A 19,578-nucleotide genomic window follows, 5' to 3' on the forward strand; every position below is an offset into this window, starting at 1 on the left:
CTATTGGACGGTAACTTACTGGTCTTGATAGTTTATTGAATTTTTTTTAACTTTTCAATTTACAAAGTTTGAACAGAACAACGTCTGTCGGGTCCTCTAGTTCATTCTAAAAATCAAATTTTCCAATAGTTATACGAGTTTAAAAGTGAGATGACTTAAAAAATTTAGAAGGATTACTTGAAATTTTCTTCTTTTAATGTTTAACAAATACATATTGATCAAATCATGTGCTTTGAATTTTTGAAAGCTGCATCTTGAAAGGAAAAAAAAACCTTTATTTCTAAGTCTAAGTTCTTGAGAGGGGTGGTTATATAAATGGTTATATAAATGGTACTTATGCATTAATGCCACCTCAGCTATAGATTTGGCGGTATTAATAATATTTCGCGCGTGCGGAAACAAATCCGCCAAATGATTGCTCTTTATTGGCGCATTAGCGCAATTTCTGCTGCGATGGCCCTTTTGAGTTATAAAAGCAGGGCTGCGGAGTCGGAAGGAAAATGGTCGACTCCGTTCCTGGATTTTGAAACGCCCGACTCGAACTCCAGAATTTTTTTTATTGTATTTTTTCAATCTCCCGCCCCCTTTCTGGGGAAGGGGGAAAAATCTCTAAACAGAGATTGAAATATTCATTCCTTTTTATGAAAATTTCGCATTTTGTATTTTATTGTAAACCTAAAATGCATAACAACGTTGGAAATTCATTCTAAAAATCAAATTTCCCATTAGTTATACGAGTTTAAAAGTGAGATGACTTAAAAATGCCTTTTTTTCAAAAATTTAAAAGGATTACTTGTAATTAGCTTCTTTTAATGTTTAACAAATACATATTGATAAAATCATGTGCTTTCAATTTTTGAAAGCTGCAACTTGAAAGGAAAAAAAAACCTTTGTTTCTAAGTCTAAGTTCTTGAGAGGGGGTGGTTTGCCCCTGGTGACACCCATCTGGTAGGTGGCACCCCAAGTTAATTTCAAAGTTTAAGAAAAAATTTAATACTTTAATTCTGAAAATTTTCCCGAATATATTTTAAATTATATTTCATCAATAAAATTTCAACAAAAGTATAGGGCACTACATAGCGGGGAGAGATCGGGTACATATACGTCAAGAGCAAATTTTATACAAAATGCGGCGGTATACAGCTTTGTACAAATAACTTTTACTACATTTCTTCTTTGCTAAATTTTTTAATTTAAATTTTATTGGCTGCTTTAGAATTAACCTTAATATGAAGATTTTAAGACTAACTGCAGTTATTGGGTGTTGTAACTGAGAAATCATTTACACTTATTTTGTTCCATACTTTTTAGTGGGAACCAAGCTTATAGAAATAGTCTTAATTTAAGAAAAAACATTTGATATAGTATTTCATCGGATCTTTTGGATTCGTACTTTCGCGACAGAACTTAACCCCCGACAGAACTTATTTGAATTTGTCGAACACCCTCAGAAGTTTTCTCCCGAGCTACGGGCATCGACTTACTAAATTGTTATATTCCTTTTACTATTTTATAACTGAGATCGAACAAAATACTATATTTCTATTTTTATTTAAAAGTGATTACTTGAAAATGTTAGGCAACAAAATCGTTTTCTGATAGTTGCTATTAGTTAAGTTAAAAAGCTAGCAAACTAGGGGACGGTTACAGAAAGTTCGATAAACACTCAAGCCAGCTGATTGCCATAAAAGTCCAGTCAATGAACACATTGTTGCGTGCATGGCATATGGGATAATTTTTGACTTCAGAATATTGTTAGGGGTAGTTAGTAAGTAAACATACTAAAAGTCCCCGACCCTGAGGGGTGAGCTAAAGGTGGGAGGGAGGGAAAAAGAAAATTTTGGGTTTTTCGAGAAAATGTCGGAAACAGAAGAAAAAAAATGCGTTTAAAATAAAAATTCAAGCTAAATAAAGTTGCTATGAAACTGTTTCTACACATATTTGTCAAATTTCCAATAATATTCTGGGTACATGTTATGAAAAATCGATGATTTTCGGCAAAATTCTCTCTTTTTGTCGAACATTTGCTCTTAGTGCCTCCCAAGTTCAGTACTAATGAAACTTGTCACTGACAAAGTTGTAGAGCTTTGAATTTCCTTCAATTTGATATGCTACTTTGTTATATTTTATTCAACCAATGAAAAGTTTCAGAATTTCAAACACGCACTTTCATGGCAAAAAATGGAACACTTGCCATTCACAAATATCAAACTGACTCGAAAGGATCGCGCACTTCCTCTTTCTTCAATGAATTCGACAATCCTAAATGACAATAAAGAAATATTTGTGGATTACTACAACTCAAATGATGTTTAAGAGGGGTGGGGTCGTAAAATTGTGACTTTGTGACCAGGGGGAGGAAAAGAGCATTTTTTTAATACGAATATGTTTATAAAAATTAGTTTATGAAAAGTACTTTGTGACAAATGGGGAGGGGGAGGGGGATAGAGGTTTAAAAATGTTGAAACAAAGTGTGACATTATTTATATGGACAGCCCTTTACCAAGGAATCGGACGAAAATTTGCAAAATTACGTACATGCAGTATGAATTGGTGGACTGAGGACGTGCAGAAAGTCAGCACTATACATACTGTTTAAGGAAATTGATAACGACATTGATTTAAATAAATTTGAATTTGTTGTTATTGAGGGTACCTAATCTACAAAACTTTTAGGCAAAAAGAGATGACTGTGTAAACCATATGGACATCAACGTCAGTTAGAAAATTGAAATGAAGGGGCAAACAAGAAGGTTTCTGTCCAACTTTCATAATAACAGTCAGCTGACAAATCCGCTAATGATGAAGCTGCTGAAAAACGAGACAAATAAGCTCCGAGCTTTAGGTGATGTTGACGTTGATATTGCGAAGACGGCTATCATCAGATGGCAAAATTCTTCGGTAGCTATCATTTGAGAGGAAGTCCTCCTAGTTGTGCCCTTGATAGCCAAATCCTCAACTGATCACAATATTCTGCCAGAAATCTAAAATCATACAACATGTATCTAAGGTATATACCAACAGTTCTTCTTCCCCTGAATCCATTGACGCTGATGGGGTCATATCTATCTCTCATGATATGGTGCTCTAGCCACAGAAAAGTCCCTCAATGAGTTCCGTTACAGATCATTTATCAAAGTAGCTGCAAACATCAAGACTGATCTCTAACTCTGCCGTACCACCAAGTTAACCTGTAGCTGGGAACCTAATGGTGAAGTACCGGTGGGGGTTTGGGAAAGGAGGAATGACTAACTCGTGCTGAAACTCTCGGAATCGGATGTTGCTCCTGACGAATCGTGAAGATGATTTTGACAGATTGCTTTTCTACAAGTGACCAGGAGGTCACTTGTAGAAAATCATCGTTAGACTACTCTGTCGCAAGCTTGTATTGCAAGGGCAGTTGCAACAACGGAATCAAAATATTTATCCAGGACGAAGGGGACGACGATGACATCAATACATTACCAATTTCTAAGAACAACTTTTCCACTGCTGTTGACATGACCCTACTGTCTCAGAACCAAGATGGCCCCTTACGTTGATATTTTCATTTTCTAATTACTGTCAGTCCATATTCCATGCAAACACTTTCAAAATATGATTAATAATAATGAAATAAAAACTATAATTACAAAAAGGTGCTGCCGGTCAGCTGCATTTACCTTATTTCTATTGTTAAAATTTTCATTATCCTGCTATAGCGTCACATATTCATTTGAATAAGAGTAACGAATTTGACTACATGCTAGAACTTCATAGTTTTTGATTGCTTGTCAGCTGGGTGTCGTTGTGATTGGGCATAGGCTTCGTATTTCTTTGGTATCAGGTTTGAATCTGCCGTTCAAGTGTTCAGCCGGTGGATTTTCAACACACAGAAAACCGTCAGGGTCCTCGACACATGATTGCTGCAAAAGATCCCTTGAGCGCCTGCTTGGCGCAGACACTCTGAGACAAAAAGAACGAGATAATTTGTTTTTGAAAGGTATTGGTTTTCAAGAACGCGTACCTACAATAACACTGAAAATGTGACATATATGTATGAAAACAATTTCACAACAAATTTAGTTAACTTTTACTTTTATCCGGAACACATTTTTGTTGCCGTTTCCGAGATATAATCGAAAACCACAAAATTTCGCTCCCCCTTCTCATCTTTAACTTCCCTCCCCTCCCCCCCCCCCCCCCAACGTCGGGGACTTTCAGTATATTTACTTATTAATTACTTCTAAGAAATTTCTTACTGAGGAAATGCTGGCTTTCTGCACTTCCTCAGTTCACTTCCGTTAAATAATGCAATGGGTATGGAGCTAATTCATACTGCATAAACGTAGTTCTGCAAATCTTCGTCCGATTTTTTGGTCAGGGATTGTTCATAAATGATGCTACACTTTTTCTCAAAGTTTTGACCCCCTCTCCATTTGTCACAAAGTACTTTTCATAAACTAATTTTTATAAACATATTCGTATTAAAAAATGCTTGATGTCACACTTCTTACTCTTTCCCTCCCCCTTGTCACAAAGTCACAATTTTACGACCCCCTCCCCCCCAACCCTTAAACATCATTTGAATTGTAGTAATCCACAAACACCTCTTTATTGTCCATCAGGATTGTCGAATTCATTGAAGAAAGAGGAAGTGCGCGATCCTTTCCAGTCAGTTTAAAATTTGTGACTGGCAAGTGTTCCATTTTTTGTCATGAAAGTGCGTGTATGAAATTCTGTAACTTTTCATTGATTGAATAAAATATAGCAAAGTAGCATATCAAACTGAAGGAAATTCAAAGCTCTACAACTTTGTCAGTGACAAGTTTCATGAGTACTGAACCTGGGAGGCACTAAAAGCAACTGTTCGACAAAAAGAGAGAATTTTTCCGAAAATTATCGATTTTTCATAACATATACCCAGACTATTATTGGAAATTTGACAAATATGTGTAGAAACAGTTTCATAGTAACTTTATTTAGCTTGAACTTTTATTTTAAACGCATTTTTTTCTCCTGTTTGCGACATTTTCTCGAAAAACCCAAAATTTTCTTTTCCCACCCTCCCACATTTAGCTCACCCCCCAGGGTCGGGGACTTTTAGTATGTTTACTTACTAACTACCCCTAACAATATTCTGAAGTCAAAAATTATTGCATATTCCATGCACGCTACACCCCTGTTTTAAGTACTCATTGACTGGACTATAAAAGTAGTTATTTTCTCATTAATAGCTTTTTATACATGTAATCAAAACAACAGTTTTAAAAAAAGGCAAGGACAGTCAGTGAAAATGAAAGAACAAAGAAGTCGGAGTCGGCATGTTTTCTAACGACTCCGACTCCTTTACCTCAAAATCAGCCCGACTCCGACTCCACAGCCCTGCAAAAGACGTGTATATTTAATAGGTTTTTAAAAAGTTATGTGGCGCACAAATCTGATGATTCTTTCTAGCAAGTAATTTTAAACTGTGAAATGTTTAATCATCCACAAATAGATTCAATGCTTTATTTATTTATTTTGTATTCATTTATTTTTAACAAGTGTGCTTACAATCTGAAATGTATTAGCCAAGGAAAACAATATTAACAATTTTTTGTTTAGTTGCAGTTCTCATTGGATTGTTCACCCTAAAACAAGTCAAGCAGGTTAGTTTTACGAAGTTTAACTTTTTTATTCGTAGTAAAAACTCATGTTTCTTCGACATTAAAATATTCTTCTCTCTTTCATTCAAAATTCCCCCATAAGAAAAACGGTAATTGGTTACCCTATTGGTTCCTTGATACTATTTTTCAGAGAAGGATAATGAAATGAGTAATTAAATATATTTGTTCTTAGATGTTTATGTGCATTTGTGTGAGGATTTTACAATCATACATAATGTATTAAATACAACAACAAATCTTTAATAACTTGCCAAAGTACTGATATCTTTTATTCTATTTGGTTCCACTAGCACTAGGGAAATTACAGCACCAGTTCACACTGCAGATGTGATTACAAGTATTATCTTATTTTTCCTAAAATTCAGTTTTCAGTGGAAGAATATTCTGCGTAATCTAGTGCATCTTAGATTTAAATTTCGAATATTTTTCAAAGTTTAAAATAAAAGTATGTTACCAATAATACTACACAAAACTAAGATTATCTCTAAAATACTTAAAAATTGAAAATTGCCACCATTGACGGGAGAGATAACAAATATTTTTAGTATTATGTGACTTTTGGATTACACTATAAAATTATTTCTACTCTGATGCGTAATATTTTGTTAATATAAAGTGTAACTAAGGGGCTTCACCACCTGCTTGCTTCACTCACCAACTCCCGTTTGCCACCTACGGCGAGTAAAAATTAGTGATTGCTGGGGAAAAAAAAAAACATAATAGCTAAGAGTAAAACATGTCTTTCACGGCAAAAAATTTTGCTGCTTTTTGTGGCATAACCATTTTCTAAATTATTAAGAACTTTCAAACTTTGGATTTATAATATAAGATCATTGAAAAATATAAGATCAGTACTCTACAAAAAACAATTTTTTTTAGTATCATCTTCAAAGAATATGGCCTACACAATCGCTTGAAAACACGCGTAACTCTCAGATTGTCTTCTTAATGTTGACTTATCTTCACTGACCAAATGTTTAGTTTCAAAAATCTCCACAAGTGTGGTAATTTTGTTTCCTTCTACCACATGTTTCCTTACACCCCAGCTAACCCTAATTTGAATTTATAAGATAAAACAGTAAATGCATTTTGAAAACAATGGAAAAACTAATGTACCTTCTACAATAATTTCGTTAAATATTTTCACCAAAACATGCGCATTTTAGATTCCCGTCACCACTGAATTCATTTAACGATTTATAATACATTTTTAGCTTTCTTATGAGTTGCATTTCTTTCAGAAAATAGAGTGTAATACGTATCAAGATGGTCCTTATGGCGTAGATCCTTTAACAAGTAAATCACTTAAACAGGATTTCCGAAGTGCACTGAATACATTACGCCGCATATCCAGGAAAGTGAGTATTCATAATTTTGCTCTCCAGCGAACAGTTATATGAGTGTGTATGTATATATATGTATATATACATATACACAACAAACCTGCAGCACATCATGAAGTAAGGAAAATAGGCCGCTGTGTTGATTCCTTTTGCAAGCAACCCACATCGCTTCGTGCATATCTATGGTCACCATTCTCGTTATTACCGAGAAATCTTAGGTGCCTGTCTTCCAAGATGGGCCGTAGTGGCCTTACCAGAAAGGTTACTATTCTCGTAATTGGAGGGTGGTGGGCTCGATGCCAGCCTTTGTGTTTGTTGATGGTGACAAGCGCATGTTAAGCCTGTAGTGGTTAAAATCCTTAAAGTTTAATTGCAAATCAATACCGCTGGGGGCTGCTGGATCAGAGTTTGCTCGGCCCCATCCGACCGGTTAAATCATAGTAGGTACTGTTTGACCACCGATTAGATAGAAAGACAAACTTCCGGTTTAGAGGCGGAAATGGTCGCATCTATTAGTTTTCAGGGATGTCAGCTTTTGCAGTTGTATGTTAGCCTCTAAATTTAGCAGAGTCACATTCAAATAAGCGGAACACAAGCATCATTTTTTTACATTTCCCCCATATTCAGATAGACTCGTCTTCTGGATGTTTGCCAATTCCATATATTCAGTAAGTTACCGCCCTATAGCCAGGGCTAAGGCAGAAATACACCGCCAGCTCAGGCAATTCCAGCCGAGGACTGCAGTTTCGTGCTTATTAAAACTCATCAGCCCGGCATAGGAAAGTTACTGACCTGGAGGTGGAAAGCCTCTTAAGGAAGCCAAGAGTGCCGAACAAACTGTTATCTAATACATAATTAGCACTGACCAGACGAGTGACCGAATCAATGGCTAAGGCAGAAATACAACCTGCCTTGCCTGCCGTGAATATACCTGCCTTGCCTTCAATCTTCGAATTGAACCGAACCACTGATTCGGTCACTCTTCTGGTCAGAGCTAATTCTGTATTAGCTACCAGTTTGTTTGGCACTCTTGGCTTAAGAGATTTTCCACCTTCAGCTCAGTCACTTTCCTATGCTGGACTGATGAGTGCTAATAAGCACTAAACCGCAGTCCTTGGCTGGAATTGATCTGAACTGGCGATGCATTTCTGCCTTAGCCCTGGCTATAGGGCGGTAACTTGCTGAATATACTTGCCTTCGATCTTCGAGTTGATCCGAACCATTGATTCGGTCATTCGTCTGGTCAGTGCTAATTCTGTATCAGCTACCAGTTTGTTCGGCACTCTTGGCTTCCTTAAGAGGTTTTCCACCTCCAGCCAGTCACTTTCGCATGCCGGGCTGATGAGTGCTAAAAAGCACTAAACTGCAGTCCTCGGCTAGAATTGACTGAGCTGGCGGTGTATTTCATGAATTCCACATAATCCATGGTCTAACTGCGCGAAGGATCCTTGAACGGGATGAGGTAGTAGCACAGAGATAGCTGATAGCGGGCAGGCTCTAACAATATTAGGAGTGCATGAAAAATATAATGAAACCTTTTATTCTAGAACCTTCATTCAAGTTTATCAGGAATATGTTGAATAAATTTTTTATTGAATTAATTATGCAGCCACTTATTTGTAACTTCACCATGTGCGTTAAATTGGCACCACTTTATATTTTTTGGCGCTGTGAAATGAAAAAGGAGAGCTTTTAAGCAGTAAGGGGTTTGGCTTTTGGGTCGTTCCATATCAAATAGATAATAAAATTGAGACTTTGAAACTGACCCCTTCATTTTTCTAAAATTTTATGCATAGATAGTATTTGGTAATAAAAGTAAAAACCCAAGTTTTTAAAATTTTAATACAAATATTCTTTGATTCGGGATCATTACAAAAAATCGATTTTTGGTAGGCGGAGTAGCTTTCGAGCGTATGTAACTCCTTTTGTAATTGCACTAAATGTAAAAACTGGATACCATTTTAAAGATCTTGAAACATGCTTTAAGATCATATATTACATGATACAAAAGTGCATTCTTAAGTTTTGAAGGTTATTCAAAATGACTTTGACCTTGAATATTTTCGAACGCTATTATTTTAAAAATCCAAAAAATATACATATAGTACATACTGCTATGTTCCTCATTTGTGCCAACTTTCCTGTTGGGGCAACTAGGGGATCAGCTATAAGTAAATGTTACATGCAATGGAGGTTTGACGATAAGTTGAAAAATAATAACTTAAGCAAAGTTTGGCAGACGATAATTAGAAATGCTCAAAAATTGTAAAATTATACTAGCTCTTTTTTTAAATATCGTCAGCAGATTGACTTCCCTCACACGTATAAGGCCTTCTTCACGTAAGGTAACTAAGTTGAATCAACTTTAAGTTATTAGGAAATGTAACAGGCAGAAAAGTGGAGGAACCACCTGACATCTTTCACTTGACAGTAAACTCGTCATGCATGCCGATCACATATGCTGCTGCCATTCTCATTCCGATGATGAATCAATTTTTTAGTTGGTTCAAATCATCGGAACAGTGCCAAGCATTCGCTCAACGCACGAGTAAGATTGTCGAGTCAACTCGGTTCAGTTTTAACAGCGTCGTCGGGCTAATCAAGTGCTTTTGAAATTTTTCTTTACCTAAATATGTGATTGCATTGCAGTTTTAGTCTGTTGTAATCAGGAGGACCCCAAAGTTAAATTTTTAGGAGGGCGGAAATTCTCAATTTGCTGGATGGATTTTTAAATTTCGCAGAATGTTGATAATTTTGACGAATGGAACTCCTTTGCTAATTGATGATAATTTTGCCAAAACGAGCTCCATATTTCGCCGAATGAGGATAATTTTTCTGAATCGTCAGACAAAATTTGTTGAAGTTGATAACATTTTTGGAAGTTGACAGTGAACTCCCGTGACCGCCCCTGGTCGTAATCCTTTTCATCTGCCAAAACATTGTGTGCGTTAAGGTTTGAAATCAGTTTTTACTCAAGTACAGAAACTGGAAGGAGATACAAAATTACAGAAACCTAGCAAATCATTGTCAAGAAGTACATAACTGTTAAGTCAAGTTTGACTCGATAGATAACTAGTATAATTGTTTTATGTAATTTACTCATTGTATATCAGATTGAATGAATTTTTCATTTTTCTAATGTCAGTTTTCTTATCAGTATCATGACACATTTGGACACACATATTTGACTTTTAATTGATAGCATTTGATTTTTGGCCACTCAAAGTTTAAATTATGAACTAGTTACGTCGCGTCGCCCGGCTTTGAACGGTCCACCTCGAAAATGCAAGTTATGTCAAGTGACGCGTGTTCAACAATCAGGCTTGAACAAAAAAAAAAAAATCAGTAAAATTTTGCGGCAGATTTCGGAAAAATAACCAAAAAGTAAACATTTTAAATCCCTCGATTACAGGAGAAGCCTTTAAAACAAAAGCCAGAATTTTATTTGCTCATATTTGAGACAAAAAATGGCAACAGATCTTTCTTCTCAATGATTTTCTTCACGCTATAAATTTTAATAAAAGCATTGCTTTGAGATTAAGCACTGAATAATAATTTGAATGGAGGAAATATAATATATATACGAAAAATAAAGATTTTATGTCGAAATCTAAGTGTCAAAATTAATTCAGAACTCCAGCGCTCGAACACGCTACCTTGCGGTGATTTACAAAACTGCAAATGAAACTAAAACATTGCCACGTTGCGTTCCACGTGTGTCTGTTGACGTAAACACAGGCAGTTTGTTCTGAGTATTAATTAACGCAATCGATGTGTCTTAGTTTGCTTTCAGTTACAGAAATTAATTCGTCCCTTAGTAGTATTCTCGAGCTTCTCAAAATAATGTTAGTTTTCATTATTTCCTTAATAATTGGTGAAAGCGAAAATTCTGGATTAACAATTTTGGATAACGTTATACAAGGTAAAAAATTTTATTGTTTTGTATGAATTTGTAAGAATATGGGGCTTTTTTTTATCTTAAATTAGTTAAACTTACCATATTTTACAGCAGCATTTAGTTGGAATGGACAGTATGCAAAATATTTTCTTGAATATATTATCGTAGAACAAAATGAATAACCGAGAAAGAATTGACTTTATTCCTTTTATTCTCAGCTGAAAGATTTCGCCAAATTTGTTTAGAGTTATAGTTTTAGTATAGTGCGAGCAAAATAGCCTTGGCGAGATTTCGCGTTTTTAGTTAAACCATTTTTACTTTCTTCTATATCTTCTATATATATAAAAATGGACTTTGGTAAATTTGTTCCCTAAGATCTTAGAAACTACCCGGCAGATTTGGCTGAAACTTTCACCGTTTGTTCTTTTTGGTACTGGGGAGGTTTGTAGATCAGTTCGAAAAAAATCCGATTGTTAGTTCCTTTTTTATTCTAATATGTCCAAATTTTCTCATAAATGCCCCAATATGACGGTGAAAAAATACGTGCACATATTAAAATTATGTGTCCCTCGAAAGCGCTTATTTTTCTGCTGAAGATGGCATCTGTTAGAAGGTTTTAAGTTGTATGAAAAACGAGATATGAGCTTTTTTTGTTTCATGTTCGAAGGCTCTCCTCAATCCAATTCATTATTTAGTGTATCATCTCAACTTTGAGTTGATAGCTAGAATTGGTGTACTCTTCAATATTTTTGCGTTTCATGTGACTGTTCGAGGCTTTTCTCAAGTCAAGTCTTAAAGTAACGTTTTTTCACAAGATTGGCTGATAATAAATGAATTTGGCTGATTATTTTCCATTTAAATGGAACTTTAATGAAATTATTGTTATATTTTTATTATTTGTGCGATCAGACTCATGATACAATCTACCAGTAGTAATCTCGCCAAACTCTTTGCAAAGATTTCAGTAGCTTATGCAAATACATTTGTGCAATTTTTTCAATTGTCGCTGTTTTTGAAGCCAATGTTTTTTAACTCTCACCATGTAAACAAAATATCGCCATTAAAAGAATCTTTAAAACTTTTTTCAAGATGTAAAACAATCCACGATAAACTTAATTAGGCAAATCCATTAAAAAGCACAAAACCTTACAGAAATTTTTCTTTTTGCACATTTTCAAACAATCGCCAAATTTTACTACTCAATTTGGAAACATTTTGGATGAAAATGTTTAGCTCCATGTTATGGTGACTAGACGTATCTCAGGATTTGGCGACAATATCTTTTTGACGAAAATTAGTAACAGACCGTTTTACAATTTTTGTTAGCCGGCCGAAAACATGGATTTTAGCTGTATTAATGAAGATTTTTACTATTAATTTTAATGTAATGGAGATTTTTAGATGAGCCGTTATCGTTATTTCAGAATGGTTGATGCTGATGTTGATTTTAAGGGACTGATGTCGATATTCTAAGATGACGTTTCGAGAATTCATTAAAAAGGGAACTTTTTGAAACTATTGTGCCAATTCTGTTGGGGTTAAAAAAGGGTGTCTTCCCAGTTTAGCGACATTTCGTCCCCCTCCCCCCGTTTTCTGATTTAATCATACCTTTTGATATATTAAAATATTAAAGTCGGGAGGAAGTTTGAAGTGTCGGCAAAACTGGGAATAAACCAAAACCAAAAACAGAATGTTGATGTTATTTTGAAAATATTTCTTATTCCGAAGGGAGGAGGGGGGGATGACTACTTTCCTTATTCAGATAGATATTTTTAGAGGGACTGTTGACGATATTTTAAAACTAAAACCCTCATTCTAACTGAAATCTGAACGTTTTTTCCACTTCATAAGTATCCAAGTTTTGAACGTTTTATGTGTTTAAAAAGTATAGTAGCTTATTCAGTAAATTATCGCCCATTAACCAGGGCAAAAGCAGTAATATGTGAAATACACCGCCAGCTCAGTCATTTCCAGCCGAGGAAATGACTGAGCTGGCGGTGTATTTCAAGTATAGTAGCTTAGTCTATATATATATAAATGGATTTTGGTAAATTTGTTTCCTAAGATCCCAGAAACTACCCGGCAGATTTGGCTGAAACTTTCACCGTTTGTTCATTTTGGTGCTGGGAAGGTTTATAGACCAGTTCGAAAAAAATCCGATTGATAGTTCCTTTTTTATTACAATTTTAGTCCCAATTTTCGTACAAATGCCCTAATATGGGGGTAGAAAAAACCGTGCACATATTAACATTATGTGTCTCTCGAAAGCGCTAATTTTTCTGCCGAAGATAGCATCTGTTCAAAGTTTTTAAGCAGTATAAAAAACGAGTTATGAGCTTTTATGTTCCCTATTCGAAGGCTTTCATCAATCCAATACATTATTTAGTGTATCATCTCAACTCCCAGTCGATAGCTAGAATTGTTGTATTGTTGAATATTTTTGTGTTTCGTCTGAATTTTTGAGGCTTTTCTCAAGTCAAATCTTAAAGTAACGGTTTTCCACAAGATTGGCTAAAAATAAATGGATTTGGCTGATCATTTTCCATTTAAACGGAACTTAAATGTAATTAACGGGTTTTTTTGCATAAAGATTCAGTAGCTGATGCATTTGGTAGTTTTTTCAACTGTCGCTGTTTTTGAAGCCAAAGGCTATGTAATAATGTTTCTCAGCTTACACCATGTAAACAAAATATCGCCAATCAAAGAATCTTTAAAAAAAACTTTTTTTACTGTGTAAAATAATCCAGCAATTAAATAAGGCAAATCCATAAAGAGCAAAAAACTTAGATAAATTTTTATTTTTGCGCAATTTCAAACAATCGCTAAATTTTACTAATTATTTTGGAAACATTTCGGATGAAATCATTTAGCGCCATTTTATTTTGACCAAAAGTATCTCAGCATCTGGTGACAATATTTCTATAATAAAAATTAGTAAGAGCGGGGAGTATTATCGAAGGTGTCCCAAAATGATTCTCGCAAATTTGGTAACATTTTAAACCGCACTAAGTGCCCACAATAATTGAAATTTCCTAAAAAAACTGAAACAAGTGTAAGGGGAACACGAGCGGCTACATTTTTTAAAACAGTTCGTACATCAATAGCCATACAGAGAAGGTTTTAGATGTAAAAAAAAAGTACAAGCGGATAAATTTTTTTAAACATGTAAAGTTTAATTTCATATTTCGGAAATTCTTCAAATTTGTATACGCTTAAATGTCGTGCTTTCGTTTCTAAATGAATACTATTTTGTTCTTTATACTTATTGCTATTTTAGTTTTATGAGTAAGGAAGAAGCTCGATTTTTAATCACGTTAAAAAGGTTTGTTTTGAATTCTTTCCCTTAGGACAGAAAACAAGGGCAAGTAACGATTGTTTCTCATAACTATTACTGACCCGGGCAACGCCGGGTATTTTTGCTAGTCTTAATATATAAAAATGGAGTTTGGTAAATTTGTTCCCTAAGATCTCAGAAACTACCCGGCAGATTTGGCTGAAATTTTCACCGTTTGTTCAGTTTGGTACTGGGAAGGTTTATAGATCAGTTCGAAAAAAATCCGATTGATAGTTCCCTTTTTATTCCAATTTTTGTCCCAATTCTCGCATAAATGCTCCAATATGGCGGTGGAAAAAAACGTGCACATATTAACATTATATGTCCATCCAAAGCGCCAATTTTTCTGCTGACGATAGCATCTGTTCGAAGTTTCTAAGTTGTGTAAAAAACGAGTTATGAGCTTTTTTGTTCCCTGTTCGAAGGCTTTCATCAACCCAAGTCATTATTTAGTGTGTCATCTCAACTCCCAGTTGATAGCTGGAATTGTTGTATTGTTGAATAGTTTTGCGTTTCGTCTGACTGTTCAAGGCTTTTCTCAAGTTAAATCTTAAAGTAACGTTTTTACACAAGATTGGCTAATAATAAATGGATTTGGCCGATCATTTTCCATTTAAACTTAACTTTAATGTAATTAATAGTTTTTATTATTATTTATGCTGATTGATCACATACTCATTGTCCAATCAATCAGCAGAAATATCGCCAAAATTTTTGCAGAAAGTTTTCCGTAGCTCATGTATTTGGCAGTTTTTTCAACGTCGCTGTTTTTGAAGCCGAAGATTGCGTCATAATGTTTCTCAGCTTTCACCATGTAAACAAAATATCGCCAATCAAAGAATCTTTAAAAAACTTTTTTTACTGTGTTAAATAATCCAGCAACTAAATTAGGCAAATCCATAAACAGCACAAAAACTTCCATTCATTTTCCTTTTTGCACATTTTCAAACAATCGCCAAATTTTACTACCTATTTTGGGAGCATTTCGGATGAAACTCTTTAGCGCCATTTTATGGTGACCAAAAGTATCTCAGCATCTGGCGACAATATCTCTGTAAGGAAAATTAATATCATATCGTTTTACAAAGTAAGGAAAGGAGGGGGAGCATCATCGAAGGTATCCCAAAACGATTCCCGCAAATTCGGTAAAATCGCACCAAGAGCCCACAATGATTGAAATTTCCCAAAATAACTAAAGCAAGTATAAGAGGGGATTGCGAGCACGGCTACATTTTTTTAAACACTTCGTACTGCAATAACCATACAGAGAAGGTTTTAGACTCCATGTTCATACTGTGGAAATTTGTATACGCTTAAATATCGTGCTTTCGTTTCTAACTCAATACTTATTTCATTCTTTATACTTATTGCTATTTTAGTTTCATGGGTAAGGAAGAAACTCTATTTTTAATCACGTCTAAAAGATGTGTTTTAAATTCTTTCACTTAAAAAAGAAAACATAAGCAAGTAACGATTTTTTCTCATAATTATTACTGACCCAGGCAACGCCGGGTATTTTTGCTAGTCTAATATATAGAAGAAAGTATTGGATTCGTGCAAATTTTCGAATTTCGAATTTTGACGGATTCGAACGTTTTGAGGTGTGCTGAGTCCATTTCGACTATTTTTGGAAAATGTCTGTCTGTCTGTGTGTGTGTGTGTGTGTGTGTAAGTGTGTATGTGTGTCACGTCTGTGTGTGACCAGTTTTTTGTAGCCGCTCTACAGCAAAAACTACAGCATGAAATCGAACGAAATTTGGTACACATATGTGCCCCTATATGAACTTGTGCCCATTAGTTTTTGGCGCGAATTCCTCCAAGGGGAGTGGAGCAATGGGACGTTTTTTGAGTTACGCAAGCTTGCTATTCCTCAGGAAGTAACTGGCGGAATCAAACAAAATTTGGTCCATATGTTGCCATTAACAGGAACAGGTGCTGATTCAATTTTGGTGTCAATAACTCAAACGGGGGTTGAGCTATAGAACGTTTTTTTATCGTCAATTGTGACTGCTGTATCTCAAGAAATAATGAACGGAATGAAAGAAAAATTAATCGGCAAGTAGCCCTTAGTGGGTATAAGAGCTGATTTTATTTTGGTGTCAACAGCTAAAAAGGGGGTAGCGCAATCGCCCGTTTTTTTTTCCATTGCGAGTGCCCTATCTCAAGAAGTAATGCTACGTTCTGGTTGAAATTTGGAATATATGTGAATCCATATGTAAACAGGCTTTGGTTCAATTTTTGACGCCAATCGCTCCAAAAGGTGTTGATTTTTTTTTTTTTTTTTTTTTTTTTTGCGAATAAAAATAGTTTTATTAATGCAACAATAAGAAAGATAAATCGTAATAGATTGTCGTCTGCGTATTTCTCGTGATTTTTACTTTCTTCTATATCTAATACATAGAAGAAAGTATTGGATTCGTGCAAATTTTCGAATTTCGAATTTTGACGGATTCGAACGTTTTGAGGTGTGCTGAGTCCATTTCGACTATTTTTGGAAAATGTCTGTCTGTCTGTCTGTGTGTGTGTATGTGTGTGTGTATGTATGTGTGTGTGTATGTATGTGTGTGTGTATGTGTGTGTGTCACGTCTGTGTGTGACCAGTTTTTTGTGGCCGCTCTACAGCAAAAACTACCGCATGAAATCGAACGAAATTTGGTACACATATGTGCCCCTATGTGAACTTGTGCCCATTGGTTTTTGGCGCGAATTCCTCTAAGGGGGGTGGAGCAATGGGACGTTTTTTGAGTTACGCGTGCTTGCTGTTCCTCAGGAAGTAACTGGCGGAATCAGACAAAATTTGGTCCATATGTTGTCATTAACAGGAACAGGTGCTGATTCAATTTTAGTGTCAATAACTCAAACGGGGGTTGAGCTATAGAACGTTTTTTGTCGTCATTTGTGACTGCTGTATCTCAAGAAATAATGAACAGAATGAAAGAAAAATTTATCGGCAAGTAGTCCTTAGTGGGTATAAGAGCTGATTTTATTTTGGTGTCAACAGCTAAAAAGGGGGTAGCGCAATCGCCCGTTCTTTTTTTCCATTGCGAGTGCCCTATCTCAAGAAGTAATGCTGCGTTCTGGTTGAAATTTGGAATATATGTGAATCCATACGTAAACAGGCATTGGTTCAATTTTGACGCCAATCGCTCCAAGAGGTGTTGATTTTTTTTTTTTTTTTTTTTTTGAATAAAAATAGCTTTATTAATGCAACAATAAGAAAGATAAATCGTAATCGATTGTCGTCTGCGTATTTCTCGTGATTTTAATTGAATGGAAATGATCGGAAATATTATCTCAATGATTTAAAATTTTTAACTGTTGCCATCTTATGTTTGTTAACAAATAAAATATTTGTAATTAATTCAAGCAAGGCTTTTAAAATAACTTTCAATTTTCGCTCTTTGCTTTGCTTTTAAAATAATTCAGACATTGGGATGGTAGTCAAGTTTTTGCATGTGTAATTTTGTTTTTGTTGGGAATATTGCTTCCTCGTCAAGCATGGGGAGGGATCAGAAAAAAAAAGAAAAATATAGAAGAAAGTTTCGTGATGGCCACAACATACTAGTAATTGTATGGAAATGATCAGAAATATTATCCATAGACTAATAATAAGAGTAGACCGAGCTATGGCAACCCTTTTGCTGCTCATAAACCAAACCATGTAACTGGTGGATATCTTAGCAACAGTGGGCGTTAATCGTAGCAGACGATCAACGCCAGCGCGAAATAAAATAAATATAATTGATGGAACACGGAAGAATGATCTTTTATGGAGTCTGATTTGTAAATTTGTTATTCTAAGTTGTAAATATTTTGTTAATATAGTGAGTTTTTCGTTTAGATAGCATTGTGCATTTTCTTTAGTCAATTTCAATAACTCTCTAAGCAATAAAAGATGCAAGCCACCAAGAAGAATCAGCAAACGGTAAGATTTTTACCTACAGTTTCAATTTAAGATACCGATTAGTACATTTTTGCGTTAACGCAAAACGTTTACGCCATTTCGTTCACGCCAACGCTGACAGCTCCAAATGAAATAAAAGTTACCGAAAACTGATCAAAAACTATTACTAATGTCGAAATGATGCATAACTAAAAGAAAAACAGTTCAATCTCTGCACCTGGAAGTTTTTTTAATGAAAACACATTGTCTTAAAATACATGTCGAGTGCCAAACTATAGATAATGCTGCCATCTAGCAACCATGCTGCCAAAGTCTTCGCCAAGCCCTTCCACTAGTCACATGATACATCTATGAACCAATTTTCTTTATCAACAAGAATGAGAAAGCTCGGTCTACTCTTATTAATAGTCTATGATATTATCTCAATGATTTAAAATTTTTAACTGTTGCCATCTTATGTTTGTTAACAAATAAAATATTTGTAATTAATTCAAGCAAGGCTTTTAAAATAACTTTCAATTTTCGCTCTTTGCTTTGCTTTTGCAATAATTCAGACATTGGGATGGTCGTCAAGTTTTTGCATGTGTAATTTTGTTTTTGTTAGGAATATTGCTTCCTTGTCAAGCATGGGAAGGGATCAGAAAAAAAATATATATATGGAGAGAAGAAAGTTTCGTGATGGCCGCAACATACTAGTTAATTTTTATCATGAGTGGAATAAAATGGTAGTAAGATTACAGAATTCGATAAGTGAAAAGAAAGAATGGTCAATCAACTGAAAAGAAAACTACCACCATATATCCGTGAGAATTTTGTTGATGATTTGCATAACATGACACAATTAAATCGTAACTCAGAAATTAGAAAAATCGAAACAGAAAATTTTTAAATTATCCGATTCGGGAATTCGAGAGAAATAACTCAGCTACAAATAGAAAACAATAAGCGCTAGCCAAGCAAGGCAAAAAAGTATCATCTTCTTTCGATAACAATTTGTAATGTCATATTGAACTTTCTAGCATTAATTGTTATTCTTGTCAGGCCACAATTATTATTTAGTTTTATCAAGAATTGATAAATATCGAATTCAACATCGTGGAAATAGCTGCTTAGAACTACGAACTACGTAGTTTACATTAATCTTTGACGTTTAGTAATGCTTCTTGAATTCTCATTTCTTTCTACGTGGGCCAGAATATCCACAAGACTTTGAAAATTAATTTAAAAAGAATAAAGCGAAAAAATCATACGTACGAACAAAAATCACAACACTTTTAGCATTTTCTTCGTTACCATGTGCATTTGTTTTAGTTTTTAAGTCCGCCATTAGACAGTGACTTCAGTGCCCCCTATAGTTCGTTGGAGTTGCGAATAGTCCTAAATTGATATCTCCGCTAATTATTATCGGAAAATTATGTTAAATACATAGACTAATAATAAGAGTAGATCGA

This window comes from Uloborus diversus, chromosome 1 (genome assembly GCF_026930045.1).
Source record: "Uloborus diversus isolate 005 chromosome 1, Udiv.v.3.1, whole genome shotgun sequence".
NCBI classification, from domain to species: Eukaryota; Metazoa; Arthropoda; class Arachnida; order Araneae; family Uloboridae; genus Uloborus; species Uloborus diversus.